Source organism: Scophthalmus maximus, chromosome 8 (assembly GCF_022379125.1).
Source record: "Scophthalmus maximus strain ysfricsl-2021 chromosome 8, ASM2237912v1, whole genome shotgun sequence".
Taxonomy (NCBI): Eukaryota; Metazoa; Chordata; class Actinopteri; order Pleuronectiformes; family Scophthalmidae; genus Scophthalmus; species Scophthalmus maximus.
This window is the reverse complement of record NC_061522.1, coordinates 16,445,436-16,460,195: the sequence shown is the minus strand read 5'-3', so window position 1 is coordinate 16,460,195 and position 14,760 is coordinate 16,445,436. Positions and strand designations below refer to the sequence as shown.

Below are 14,760 nucleotides of genomic sequence, written 5' to 3'. Positions count from 1 at the left end.
GACTGACTGACTGATTGATTGATTGGAAAGAACGTTGCACCGGTATCTGTTTGTAGCACCTGCAGGTAAGAGGGCCATAGAGCCAACTCTACAAAGTAATGTTCAGGCCCCTGAAAACATCTAATGGGTCTGCAGAGCGACCTGTGCAGACTCAGCGGGGTGTCATGTGACAAGTTTACCAAAAAACACGAAATGTAGGTGACTCGCATGGGAAAGAATGCGCACACACAAGTGGATGGGTGTGACCGGATGAACATTGGATAGTTGGTTTGTGTGCAAACAAGGGGCATGTCCAGCAACTGTTGTTTGACGATCGTTCCTCTGCGAGTCGGCAAACCTGATTCAACGCACACACCGTCACATCACATCATCACCTAGAGGGATGTTTACTGATCTGAGGGGTGTCTTGTGACTGAAATGTCAACAGCAAACTATTCAGATGTGAATCACTTCTTTCATTACACACCTCGCACGAAAACATGGTATGAAATATCAAAATAAGTATGTGTTGTGTTACTATAAATACCACAACGATGACAATATGAAACCAAAAGACAATGATGAATAAACGATAATGTTAAATAGGTCGTCGGTACAGTCACGGAGCTGGAAGGAAACTTGTTGGAGTCCTGCTGATGGCACAGCGCTGTCACGGCTGAGTCACATCTCTCAGCCTCGCCTCTGAGCAGCACTCCCTGTCTTGTTAACGAAGGTGTCATCGCTCCTGCCTGCGGGGTAAGAAAGTAAACTAAACTAAACGCATTGATTACCAATCTTTATTTAACTAAGAATGTTGGCAGAGCACACTTTCTCTGTCATTTCGGGAAATATGCTTATTTGTATCTCAGATATGAAGATGGAGCCAAAAGCTACTCAGTCAAATATTGCTTTAGGGTGAGAAAGACGAGGCTTATGAAAACCTAAATCGTTGTCTTCACTTTATTTAAGTCTGCCAGACTTGAAGTTTGGGGTGGAAAGTTTCTTGTGCAACAGCAAACCAAGCCCAATAAAATAGGAACTAGAATGTCCCACAGTAGAGCGCATAGCAGTCCCCTCATGAAACCACATTTAAATCTACTAGAGCCAGATTTTTATGTGGATCCACACCAACCCTAAACACCAGTCCCCTAAATACTGTTTGCCAGATTTTCTTTTCATCAAGATCCATGCATGACGATGTCAAAGAATGTGATAAAAAAAATTTCCTGTATTCCTTTGTCCAGAACAAGTGGCTAACCCATCATAGCGTGGTCACCCATTGGTTTGTGAACCACCGTCTTGAAGCTTCGAGTTAAGCACTTCAGTCATCGCCATCTTGTTTTTTGGAAACCTGAGATAAGCGTATATTTGGAGGAGCGAGAGTTGGACCTGACCCGAGAGCTCGTCCACTGCACGTCCACCTACACCTGCGACCTGCACCCATTGGACGGTACCAGCTGTCAATCATGCTGTATCCACGCTCCAATGCATACGGTGCCTTAGCAAATATTTTACTCTAAATGAGACCATAATTACCCAAATGAACATTGTGCTTTATTAAAGAAGACTAGTGATTGAGACCATTAACTCCTCAGGTAATTGATGACTTATGTTACTGGGTCATTTCTCATAGACTTCTGTGGGAACTGATTTATCATGGAAGTCAGTGGAGTCGCTCCCTGCTGGTCATTCCAGAGAATCCAGGTTTTAGGCACCTCCACATTGGCTTCACTTTCCCGACCCTGTGACTTTGTTCATATTTATGTACAGTCTATGCTCCAGACGCACGCCAAAATTTAATATCTTCTTTTTTGGCCCATGTCCCATCCTTCCACTATGTTTTGTGGAAATCTGTTTGGTAGTTTTTTTCGTAGTCCTACTGACAAACTAACAAACTAACCACACCCAACCAACAAACCAACAATCCGACATGGGTTGAAACCATTCAACCTTCCTTGGCGGATGTAAAACAGATGCAGGGAAAGGGACTTGAAGGTGGTTTCCACTGGGTGTTTCACTTTCTAACTTGTGTTTCCTTGGACTTAACGTCTTTCGGTTTTGCTCTCTCTCTGAGACACAGTGAACTTGATTTGCTGGTTTGAGAAGTAGTGAAAGTGACACTCTGGTCACACCTGTTGGTCGCCACGGTGCGACCGCATCCTCTCCCGTTGTTGGCCACTCGCCTGTTCTGTATTTGTTCGTGTTCCAACTGAAATCACACAGCCGGCATAAACAGTTATTATGTCAAGATGAAAATACATCAAATCCTGTTCCCTGTAAAACTGGAGCTCCACCCTGATTCTGATCAGCACTATTACTGTACAGCACATCAGCCTCGTCATCATCATCATCCTCTCTGACACGAGGCCCCGTTATCATCGTCGTCCTTCGAGATCACGCCTGGTGTATCAGCCAGCTCGGCTGCGTGCGCAATCAGTGCGCCGCTCTCCCGCCTGGCGGCTCTCCGTGACGCTGAAGAGCTGAGCTCTTGGCTCGGGGGGCTGCGTCCTGCCGGGTGGAAGCAGACGCCAGAGGAGTGGAGGAACAGACCGGAGCGAGATTACTCACTGTTGTCTGTATCGGAGGCCTGTTTGTGCAGGATGTTGGTCGGTAAACAGGGGGAGTCGGGGGGCCTGAAGGGTAAGGCGCGGACACCTCCCGTCTGTTTCCTTCCCCCCCCAGGATCCAGACAGTTTGACAGCAAGTGTTAAATAGAAGATGCAAATCAAGCTGCACTATGAGAACTGAGGAGGACACTTGCTCCAGATTGGTTGATAACACACACCGTGTAGACATCACACTGTTACCAGGAGCACTTTACACCACCTAACTCAACTGTGGAACAGGTGGAGAGTTCTAGAATTCACGGCAAGCACTCACAGATTTTTGTGGGAGTGTTTTTCTTTGATCATATATTGGTTGAAGGAGGCTGAACCCAAAATGTGGACTTATGCCGCTGAGGGTGATGTGAAATATAAAGATGTGGTCATCCGGGTAGATGACGGACATAAAAAATTCAAGACACACTATTCTCGGTAAAATTTCAAACCTTATTTTGCTTAGAGCTGAGATGAGGAGATCAATGCTTGTTGATGTCATCCTGCTCATGCAGTCAAGCACCGGTGAGCTGGTGTATTGGTTTAGTATGTGACCACCATTGCACTCAAATACACCCTGATTGGAGCCAGAGCATGCACCATGGGAATGAACATGTCACGGTGCACTTGCCGACGGTTCGACCATAGAAATATTCTGCCAAGTGCGAGTGATTATATCCACGCACACGCCGTGTTCAAATCATTTCAACAGAAAACACTTTGACTGAGCAGGCCCACAATAGGAAGTGACACTTGAATGTCAAATGAAACGGGATCTGCCTGAGGAAACTACAGTCCTTCCTGGTGATGCGTTTTTCGTGTTTCACCGCAGGAGAACTACTGTACATGTGGGTGTCAGTGATACGAAGGAGCAAAGACTTGCACATTTGTCGGGGCACAAGCTGACGAGTAGTCAAACGTGCAAAGGCGCTCTTACTTATTTCCTATTCACACATTTTTCTTTTCCTTAAGCACACACACCGACTCTCTCACACACAGTGATGTACTGTACTGTGTGTGCACTCATTGACAGGAACAGGTTTTGTTTTGAGGGTTTTTCTTTTTTGCAACGGTTGCCACCTTTAATGCTGACGGGGCCCTGAGCTGGACGCGGTGACTCAAACACACCCTGTGGTGATGAGATATGTCTGCTGATAGCTGTTTAGCTGCCACTGACCACATCTTTAGGTCCTCTGTGTCATGTGTTGTTCATTAGCCCCGGTGAGGCCAGTAAAGCTGAAAAGTTGGAGAGGCTGGGAAGTATAGGACACTGGATGGTCCTGGTTGGCCTCTCCAGACAAGTGTATTGAAAAATTAAATGGGAAGGATGGTTGTGCAGTATTCTTGCTGCTTTTCCAAATGTTGCCATTAAGCCAAAAATAAACCTTCCAGCTGCCACAGTGAAGCAGATCTGACTAAAACTTGCACTGGGTGTCTGCAATATAAAACTATTTCCCAATGCCAAGTCCAATTCCTACCCTGGATAAATAAAAGGTACTGAAACATTTCATTTATCCGTGCAACCTGCTGTTTATCTGCAAAGTTCACCATCCGGCCGCAAACTTCCTGACAAAACTGGGTCCATTTCCTCAGACGTGTCACTTCCCAGAATAGCGACAGGAAGACCGCACGCTGGCCAACAGGAAACCGTTCCCTTCGGCGTGCCAAACATTGTCCACGGCAATGTTTGGATGACCTTTCCTATCAGGGCCGTTAGTGCTGAATCCACAGTTTTGTTTTACACATGTTAAGTAATAATACTAGTCCTGTACATGTTGATGCTATAAATCTACAATGAGTTAGTGTGTGAGAGAAGGGACTGATGCTGGACGATGTCTTAACGTGGTCAGTATTGTTTGTTTGGATAATGTACAGTTTTTGTGACATTGTCAATTGTGTAAATTCACTTATATGTTAATTAAGGACATGGTGGTGTTGAATTGCACTATACTATATTGAGAGGTATTTCTTAACTTCTTTTATCCCACATATGATGTTGACAAATTATAAGACATCTCTCAATACAAAGTAGTTCAACGCCAACCACTAACTATGGGCTTAAACTGAATGGCATAATGAAAGCATACTTTATGGAACAATTGCACCCAATTAATAATAAAGTGAACATACGTCATTGTCAGTATCAATTAATGGAGATTTTGTTCCTTTACATTTTTAAATATCTCATTTATCGCAGACTATTTACTTTTTAAGTCACTTTTGGTATGTTTTGGAAAAAGGGACAATATATTGTAATTTAAAAAATTAATCATAAAAGTCTATTTTATTACGACAATGTCAACTTAATCAAAGGCAAACTCCATAGACTTTCGAGGTGAGGCTCAGTCCTCCCAGCCCTTGGAGTGGGACGCCTGTAATGCTGATGTTTGCCTATATAGGAAACTTCACATTTTTAACTAAATTAGTTTCAAAAAGTCAAATTAGATGAACTGATTTTGAACATTCAGTTATGGATCTGTCTTTCACAATTGACAATATCCAGCAAGACAAAACCATCTCTTATTTTAAAAAGACCAAGGAAAGCAGAACAGGAATAGTGTCACTAACAAAACAACCACAGACGGGCCCAACACTCGAGAATTTCCCACATTGCCAGGCCATCTGCAAATTGTCCATAGTTTAATTTGGTGTTTGTGTCATTACGTCCATGTAGAGCAAACAGTTGAATTCTGTTCTCATGTCAAGTTTAATTTTAGTTCACGATCATGACAGTGGTCTTGGCTACAGATGTTCAGCTACACAGACTGTATCGAAAGGGCGTCACATAAAACAGGAACCACTCTGGCCGTCTTCATCTTGTGTATTTTCACACCGTCACAGTGTCACCGCATTCTCACACTGCCCCTCCCGCTCACGCCAAAATCACACATCGACCGTCTCAGTGGAATCTCAAATTGTGTCTTCAGATGATTGTAGACACTGAGGTCGTCGGCATCATTAACACATTGACTATTGCAGCTGCTAATAAGAGGATGCAGGCGGGCGGCGGCGGTGGCGCCGGCATGGCGGTGACTCATCGAGTGATGCCCGACCCCCACAGTCAGACAAAATGGATGCTGGCTAAATGAAAAGGTGATGACGTCAGGTGGAAATTTGCGCGGACCAATGAGGAGGAGCGCACAGCTGGTGCAGTTGGCTGTAGGTGTGTGTTAGTGTGTGTGAGACATTTATCAGGTGTGTTTAGTGAACGAACTAGAGTGCAAGTTGGAAGGATGTGTCAAAAGGCAAGGTAACTGCCATCAAATGGAATGAAATAAGCGTTTAAGGCTCAGCTGTCACTGAGCAAGAGTGTAGGCGCGATGGGCGGTGGTCAGTCCTGTAACTCATTCATTTTGTTCATCAAGGTCCTTCAGCCATGGCACTGTGACTCATGTATGCGGAGGCTCTTTCTGCGAATGACCTCCTTCACGTGTGTGTGTGTGTGTGTGTGTGTGTGTGTGTGTGTGTGTGTGTGTGTGTGTGTGTGTGTGTTTTATGTGGGGGTATTTGTGAATGGGTATGACTGTGTTTCAACCTTGTCACCTACGAGATACATTCACATGAAAGGATTCTGTGCTGGCGGTTTTTAATCAGTGGTAACATTCGGTGACAACAGGAAGTAGTATGATGTTCAGACGTTGTGCTGAACAGACAGGATGGTGGTTGACATTTAGTCATAATAGGTTCCTGCTTGTCATTGCTTCCCAAAATAACCATGTGACCCAACAGCAATGGGTTTTTTGTGCTGGGATGAATATTGTGTGGGTCTGTACTCTATTTCATACAGCAGTATTATATTATAATGTCTACATGTCTGTGCCAAGTCCTCATTTGGACTAATTAAAAAATATTCTGCTCGGAAAAATGTAGTTTGTTTCATCAGATTGGCATTGGACTTTGAGTGTGAAACTTCACAGCTGTTTCAATAGTGACAGGTCGTACATTATCTTTGAACACTCGGTGCAAAAGAAACTGTCTGTTGGTATTGATGAGCTGTCCTACTTTTTCACATCCAGCAAAAATAATCAGAAGAAAACTTAACTGGATTTATTTTTTGACTGAGCTGCTTTAGAGATATACAGTATAAAACAGATGCACATATCTATTATTTCAACGTCTGTGGAGATTGTCATCCATCCATCTCATAGTCATCCAAAGGCGCTGAATCCCGGATGGATGTCTGTTTTTTTTGTTGTGTGACATTTGTCTTCTGGAGCTCTTCCGAAGCCCCGGCAATGTGCTCGCAAAGCGCCGTGAGATACCAGCGACCGTTTCCTCGCTCCCTGCTCCCGAGATCCTCTCCAGGAATTCCACTCAAAAGGGGAAGTGCCTCGCGAGCATCCAGCCCTGCCCGGCTCCTCTCGGCCGGTGGGACGTCTGCCTGTCTCGTTCCCTTTCATCTGGGCCAGAGATGCTTCGTGATAACAGACTTTAGCCCCGCCACTGATTGAATTCAGGTAGGAGGGCTCTTTACTGGGGAATTGATCTCTTCCTTAATGAACAGACACCGCGGAGCCCTTTCGCAGCCAGACTCCTGTCTTTGCATTAATAGCGGCGAAGCTCAGACAAACAAAGGACAGAGATAACCTGGCTTTGGCTGTATCTCCTTCCACTCGTACAAAGGGAGTCATCGTTGCAAAATGCTCCATCAGTGGCAGCGGTAGATGAAATGGCCATTAGTGTGCGTCAGAGGCTTGACTTTCAGGAAACAGGAAATTACCTTCTGATCATTTCTTTTACCTATTTTCACTGAGCGAAATGCTTTTTTTTTTGCTTTTTTTTTTTAATAACATGAAAACAAACAGTGCCAGAGTGGCTGGAAGAGCAGACAAGAATGAATTGTCCCGAGCAACAATTTCCCAGCAATTCTGACAAGTCACTACTGTGCCGATGCTATTCTCTGGTCCAACCGACGGCATACTGGATGAGTCAGACGAAGATGCCCAACTGCATTTCTCATTTACACCCTCGTGGGTTGCCTCTGTAATGTGCGTCAGAAGGGGCAAAGACGCGGACAACGGAGGAAAATAGATGAGAAGGAGGTAGATTAATGCCATTGGATATTAGTGGGGAAAAAGGGAAGCGATGTTCCCGTTAATAATTAAAGGAGATGTGTGTCTTTGGATGCTCTTACACATTTCCTTCCCAGTCTTCCTTCTTTGCATCAACTTGCCTTATCGTCATCTTCATCATCTTCTTTTTCTTTTTTCTGTCGGTCAATGAAAATCAGAACCTCGGAAGAGAACATGTCCGAACTTGTTCCATGTTTTTTTTTAATGTTGCTCCAGTTGCTGTTTAATTCTGCAAGAAACGGGGCCAAGACGGTAAACAGGCGAACAGAGCAGGTTTGGATTGTGCCCTTGTGTGTTCAGATGGACTTTTCCTGTCATGTCTGAACTCTTTGTAAGGCCGGTCACTTTGCTCTGTCTCGGTGTCGAAGGGCGCCGTTTGCCCGCTGTTCTTCTGCGGAAACATAAACGGCGGTGTGAGGGTATTCCCTGCAGACATGTCTGTCCACTTCCTGTGACGGACTCGTCATTTGTCTCTGAATGACTCAGGAATGACGCTTGTGACTCATCCACGGTCACCGTCTCGATATCTGTCACAAACTGTTGGTTCGAGAGAAAAGGTCACACGTTTGAAGTGATCTTCTCATCAACAGAGGGCAGTGCGAGTTTTTAAGCAACATTATTCCATGACCTGAAAAGTCAGTGAATATGATCATATATTCTGTGTTTGTGGCCAATAAATTTACGAAAGTTCGACATACATACATACAGTACATAAACATATACAATACCCTGTATTTTCCTGACCTTTCGGTATCATTACCCAACACACACTCACACATCCCTGTCTGAGGTCATTTGTCGATTCACATCCATTCATCAGTGTGATGGTCAATCCATGGAGGTAACCTTGCAGTGGCAAGAGAAGTAAAATGACCTATTGATCACTGGGAACAAATCAATTGTGGTGGATTAATGGCTCGAGAGCTCAACTGTTTCTCAACTGTCACTGGAGAAAAATCTGTATCCAACATACTACTTCTACACGTTTTAGGTTTTTAGTGTTCAAATGACACATTACAACACAGAGCATTATGATCAATTTTGACATTGACCATTTCTAAGTGAATCACAAAACGTTGGAGTAGTGAAGGGAGAGTTTGGCATGAAGGTACCCGCAGAGTAAATTTGAGCAGTGTCAGGTTATTATGACCTTGCTGCTTCAAGCCTGCATAAATGTGATCGCAGGTCACTAGTCAGTTGTTCGGCATGAATGAAGCAGCTGGTGCCACTAAGCTGAGTCAAGCGTGGTTGAAGTGCTTGACCCTGCTCTGCTCCATTACATTCATTTCTTGAACACTAACTGTCAATAAAGTACACTTGAAATCAATGTATTACTTTTATATTGTAGTATTAATGTGCATACTGTATGTAGTCTCTAATAATGATAAGAAAAAATGTGAAGAAAGACAAACTCCTGTCTCAAAACTTTTGATTGAACACACACACGCGCGCGCACGGCAGCTCCGGCATCTCTGACCCACATATCTGCTCTCTTCTGCCGCTGCGGGATGCTGGAGGATTAATGTTGTTTTCTCAATGATGACGCACCACAGCAGCTTAATGTCAATCTGCCTCAGCACCCACAAACACACCGTCACACAGCCCAAACACACCCACACACACACACACACACACACACACACACACACACACGTTGGCTACTCATTGACCTCAATACTCCACTGTCCATTTCTCACCCAGTTATACAAATCAATGTGTCTTTGGTTTACAGATAGTACCAGTCAGTTCTTTTTTTTATACCACCATCTTCAAAAAACATGTTCTTCCTGGTGGTACAAAATAACTTTCATACATAGATGATCATTTTTTGATAAAAAATCTAATCCCACGTCAGCCAATATGTGTGACTCAGCATCCTTCTGTGCACACAAGTCAAGTTCTCTTGGTTTAAAACTTACTTTCGGAGACGTACTGGAGCAAAAGATCTTTCCTCCCGCCGACATTTACTGTAATGACACTCCCATGTTCTCACTGGTCATATCGTCTCATTGAGATCAGCAGATGAGTACAAACCTCTCACCACTGTTTCGTTGCCTTAGCCCGACTCTCATACTTGGCTCAGTATCGAGGTCGCAAGCGAACGGCTCAAATGTGGTCCGGACGTTGTCCACGTCGCCCACATGGCCTGCTCCTCATCTGTGACTCACTCATGACTGAAGTGTGCATCATGTCGAACCAGCCCGTGTTGGCACGACTCTGGGTTTCATGCAACAAAGGTCAACATTTCCTTTTGTCAATTGTTAACAAAAATGTAGAGCAGCATCTACTGACCGTATCATGCGTTTGGGACAGTGGAACTTGCTATAAGCACAGCACTGTCACCTTATTGTGGAACACATTGCATTTATGCATTCAGGAGATATGAGCAACATTATCAACCACGTGGAGCTGTTTCTGGCCACCTGAGCAATAACTCAATAACTAACCAAATCTTCCATAACCCTCCTCTTTTAGCTGTAGTTGGATTTTTAACAGCCAAATGCTCCACTGAGTTTATAGTCACTAACTTTTGCTCTTTTTTTTATTGTCACAATCTGATCAATTGACAGTATAAAAATATTGATTCATGCCACTCTAAGAAAAATACACATGTGAATGGCCTAATTGGGAGCTTTTTAAACAATCAATGAAAGCAGACAAACAGGTCATTCGACATAAATAAAGGTATTATATACATATAAATATGAATAAATTAATATATATAATATAATCTATTGATAAAATTGGTCAAAGTATACTTTACATCTTACAAATGATTAGATCTAAATTCTATGCAGTAGATCATTTTTCGTATGTGTATAAATGCTAACTCACATTAGCCACCTTTGTAGCAGGACGTGCAGTAGTGATGAAATTATGTTTTCTAGTCGATGTTTTGTGCAGCCTCTGTGTTTGACTTTACTTTGAAGAAAACTCAACCATTTTCAGACAATTCAATTCAAAAATATGTAGTTTCTCATCCAACCTGATCTGGACTCACAATCTTGTCCGGTGTAGGATGCGGCCACTTGATTGTTGGAACTCTTTTGTCTTTTATTGCCCTACAGGTGTCTTTCCCTTTCCGCCCCACCTCACCCCACCACCTCCCACCCCGCCCACAGACCAGCCTTATCAGGAAGCTTTGGATGCTCCTGATCGAAGCAGCTGGGTTATCCAGATAAAATTAGTCCCTCTTTCTATCTGATAGCTCTGTGCTTAAGGAAGCAAGGAAGGAAGGAAGGAAGGGGTGTGATACAGGGGGAGCAGGGGAGGAATGCCTCATAGCAACAAAAAAAAAAGAGGAACCTTCGTGTTCTCTCAGACAACCACACTCCGGTTGCCCGGGGAATTGAAGTCAATATAAGAAGAAGGAAAAGCACAAGAAACTGAGAGTCAGACCTCCCACATCACCCCCTCCCTCTGTCAGGGAATAGGGGAAGTTAGATAGAGACAGACAACGTATGAGTCACCAGCCTGGCCCCTATCTCGGCTCCTCTGAGAGATTGTTAAAGAAAGGAGGAAATGTCAAAACCCTGCTGACTGTCTGGACAGACCCACGGCCATCTTCAGTGAACCGAATCCAACCAGCTTCAACGCAACCATCATGGTCACGAGCCAATGATCTGCTTGATGAATATTCAGTGTATGCAAGGGGCTTGCTCCAACTTTACAAATGAATTTTAATGAAATGATAATCTGTCAGTGAGCATTATGCAATGTGGAGCCTAATCACAGGCCTTCATTCGAGTGTGGTGTCTCGGTTTGAATGCGACGCGTCCTTTTCTATTCACAAAAACACTGTGTGACGGACAGATTGATAGATGTGCTTCAAATGAGTTGTAATCAAATCATAGTTGTTTTTTTTGAGGCAGTATTTTATTTATCACATACAAAGTCAATGCAAAGATACAAATGAGCTCTCGCCAGGAAATGTGAATATAGATGCATCCAAGTGAGTTGAAAATGCTTCGACTTGAGTGAAAGAATTCAGTTTATCAACGCTGAAATTCTCCAGATGTCAAAGAGAATCAGAAATGGAGGCGAAACTTAAAGTCACCGACTGTGGGAAAAGTTTCACGACTCCAGCAATCGGCCTTACTTTACTACGAACAGGTGCTAGCTGCCATTTACATGAGCACAACCAAATACTCCAAAAACTAAATTGTGAAAATGGTGTAATTTCGAGGTGCAGAGCTTCAGCTGCCACCATCGGGGCAATGATGATGATGTGTGTGTGTGTGTGTGTGTGTGTGTGTGTGTGTGTGTGTGTTATCAGCTATTATGTCTGCAGAATCAGTTCAATCCTCACCACAAATGTTTTCCTCCACTTCTCCGACACACTTGCACCTGCTCCCGATGATAACAGGCTTTGTGTGTATACTGTGTGTGTGTGTGTGTGTGTGTGTATAGATATATACGTACAGTATGTGTTTGTGACAGTAATGCTTGTACCTACTTCCTATGACGTGGGTGCTCCCCAGTCGCCACCCACTCCCAGTGCTCCTATCTATCACATCTTTCCATCCCAGCCTCGGTCTTTCCATCCCCTGAGTGGGAGAGCAGCAGTGTGTGTGTGTGTGTGTGTGTGTGTGTGTGTGTGTGTGTGTGTGTGTGTGTGTGTGTGTGTGTGTGTGTGTGTGTGTGTGTGTGTGTGTGTGTGTGTGTGTGTGTGTGTGTGTGTGTGTGTGTGTGTGTGCGCGTGTCCGTGTGTGTCTGTGCGTGTCCGTGTGTCTGTGTCTGTGTGTGAGATTAAAGCATAGCAGTGCAATCTGTAAGGTCCCAGTGAGTTTAATTCCAGCTGAGTGGATTTGGCTTTGTGCCTCCCACACAGGTGATGAGAGGGGAGGATGGAGAGCGGTGGGGGAGACAGGCTGGACGACAGGGGAGGAGAGAAGAGGATGGAAGTGGAACACAGAGCGGGGAAGGGGGGCGGGAGCGGGGGTTGGTACAGACAGACAGACAGAGGGAGGGGTGGGAGCAGGAGTTCCGGTCTTTATTATACGTTTTTGTGAAAATCGCTTATCTCGGTGCGTCTGCGCGGGGGAGGATTTCTGAAATGGCTTCGCACTTAGGTCACATACTATTTGGTCCCATAATGAGCCGCAGTTTGACTGCCGACCCCACAGTGTTTTTTTAGTCTGCTGGTTTGAAGACACAAACTATCTGGACCCCACACACTTATATTTAGGATGCATATTTTCCCATTTGCTGTTATATGTATTCTACGTGTTTTATTGTTGTTTCATAATATTTGCATTCTTCTTTGAATTGTGTCTTCTTTACTTCCCAATGCCTCACCATACCCACTGGGGTCATTTGAGCGCTTTGGGTACTTGAAAAGCGCTTTATAAATCCAATATATTACTATTATTATTATTATTTATGTTATTTTTAATTCTTGCCTCCTGTTCAGAACTTGCGGTACTGATGTGCCATTTATTCATTCAAACGAATCGGTTTCATTGAACAATACAGCATGGTTTGCACTTTAAACTGAGATTGCATGAACAGAATGCATGAGGTCGTTTCACTGGTCCCTAAGGCTTCTGTAGGTCACACTATGCTTTCACACTTTCACCTTTAAAAATGCACACAGCTGCAGATGCAAACATGTCCAACATATTGTCTGCAGGAATGTTTTTGTGCTGCGAGAGATTTGCACTTCCTTGTACAACAAAGGCCGGCTTGCCAGGACATTGGGAAATCCTCAGTAGACGCTGCAGGCTGTTGTGCCTGTAGATCAGTATGATTTCCCTCAGGCGTTTGTTAGCTGACAATGGTCTTCAAAGGCAGAGGAGAAGGAAACAATGCACCCCAAACACCAACCGCCACTCTTTCTGAAAACTTTTACGAGGCTTCCCAAAACCAGTTCTGCAGCCTCGTGGCTAAATGAAAATCCCGTGGGGTTTTTCTTTTTTTCTTTATTTCCCGTACTCACATCTGCGTATCTTATGTGCCGGGGTGAACAAGTTCACAGTGCAACTGTGGCCGGAATGAGTTCTCCACAAAGTCCATCATATTAAAAGCTTTCACGTCCTGAATACGGGATTATTATTTTTTTCCATTCACACAAGCTTGATGCACATAGTGCATGTTGATAATCCATCGACTGACTCACCGCCAAAGGCTTTGAGTGATATTTATTGCCTCCTCAAAGTAACATTAACACCTTCAGAGCGGCAAACACTGGCTACATTTTTCAGTGCTGCTACTTATTTATCTCCTGGCCTCCTTCTGCCTCCACTTCTATGGTGCACTTTGCACGTGCAAGTGAGGACAGATACAAATATAGTCGCAGACAGTATGCAGTACTGTTTGTACATATAATGCTAAAGGATGTGTTAAAATAATGCAAAGCAGGCAGACAGGAGGGTTGAGTGTTTCCATTCGCTCTTGGCCTGTGTTCATACTCTCAACTTGATTAATTACGGAGGCTGTGACAATAAATCACTGGTGTATTTCTGTCTCGATTTTTCTGCTGAAACAGGGAGTAAGCCAGTTTAGCAAAATAAAAGAAGAAAAAGATGATGTCTGCGGTGTTCAAGAACAGAGAGATTTGAAATACAGTGTGTGGCAAATATCTTCTTTTTCTGAAAATAGACTGTATTGTTGAGAGTCCAGAATTTTTCCACTACTTTCTACTCTCCCATATGACATAATGAGCAATAATATACAGTCCAGTATCTAGGGGGCTTAAATAGGGTTGGTGGGTACCAATGATATCTTCTGGTTGAAGGAATATGACTTGTGTTGTTCAATATCTTTCTTATCATCAACAAAACCAACAATGTGCTATTCCCTCTGTCACTATACTGGGTGACGTCCTCCTTTTTTCCATGTTATTATTGTAAATCTTATAAAAGGTGTTTCAAACATACGGTTTCATTAAAAAATAAATATTTGGCTAATCATTTGTTGGGGACTTTTTTCACCTGTGGGTCAATGCACATGTAGTTCTCTAGTGACCGTTTCTCACGTCAGAATAAAACTCGCTATCGATGGCATGGAGGAAAAACTTGAATTGATTCAACAAGACTTTGTACGAACACATTATTTGTCATATCAACTTATTGTTGCTTCTGGTCTTTTCGTTGTATCCGTGGCAACCAACA

General features: G+C 43.7%; 1 long non-coding RNA gene across 2 annotated transcripts in view; it reads left to right on the top strand.

Annotated features, from left to right (window-relative positions):
* LOC124850470 overlaps positions 1-14,760 on the top strand; it is a 35,363-nt gene that overhangs the window by 13,760 nt on the left and 6,843 nt on the right. Inside the window, exon 7 of one of the 2 annotated variants that reach the window (XR_007031321.1) lies at positions 5,556-5,874. The exons of the other annotated variant lie outside the window; for it this stretch is intronic. This is a non-coding gene — a long non-coding RNA (uncharacterized LOC124850470). Of the gene's footprint in view, positions 1-5,555; positions 5,875-14,760 lie in introns of those variants that run through there. 2 annotated transcript variants of the gene reach the window in all.